This window comes from Penaeus monodon, chromosome 23, assembly GCF_015228065.2.
Source record: "Penaeus monodon isolate SGIC_2016 chromosome 23, NSTDA_Pmon_1, whole genome shotgun sequence".
NCBI lineage: Eukaryota > Metazoa > Arthropoda > Malacostraca > Decapoda > Penaeidae > Penaeus > Penaeus monodon.
This window is the reverse complement of record NC_051408.1, coordinates 33,630,424-33,630,653: the sequence shown is the minus strand read 5'-3', so window position 1 is coordinate 33,630,653 and position 230 is coordinate 33,630,424. Positions and strand designations below refer to the sequence as shown.

General features: G+C 27.0%; 1 protein-coding gene across 1 annotated transcript in view; it reads right to left on the bottom strand.

Moving 5' to 3' along the window:
• LOC119588213 overlaps positions 1-230 on the bottom strand; it is a gene marked incomplete in the record, with an annotated part of 23,266 nt that overhangs the window by 10,265 nt on the left and 12,771 nt on the right.

Below are 230 nucleotides of genomic sequence, written 5' to 3'. Positions count from 1 at the left end.
AAGAATCAAATGGTAGCTTGCATCTTTAGATTACAATGATGAAATACTATTACATTACTTGTCTTTTATTTATTCTCAAAATATGTCTGTAAAGTAGGAGTGTTACATCCAGCGAGGATTTGTATACAGGCTCAGGCATATTAAATATTATGAATATTTATGATATAATATAGATACTATATATAGTTCAAAATCATAGTATATAGATGTAATATGGCAGTATTATACGG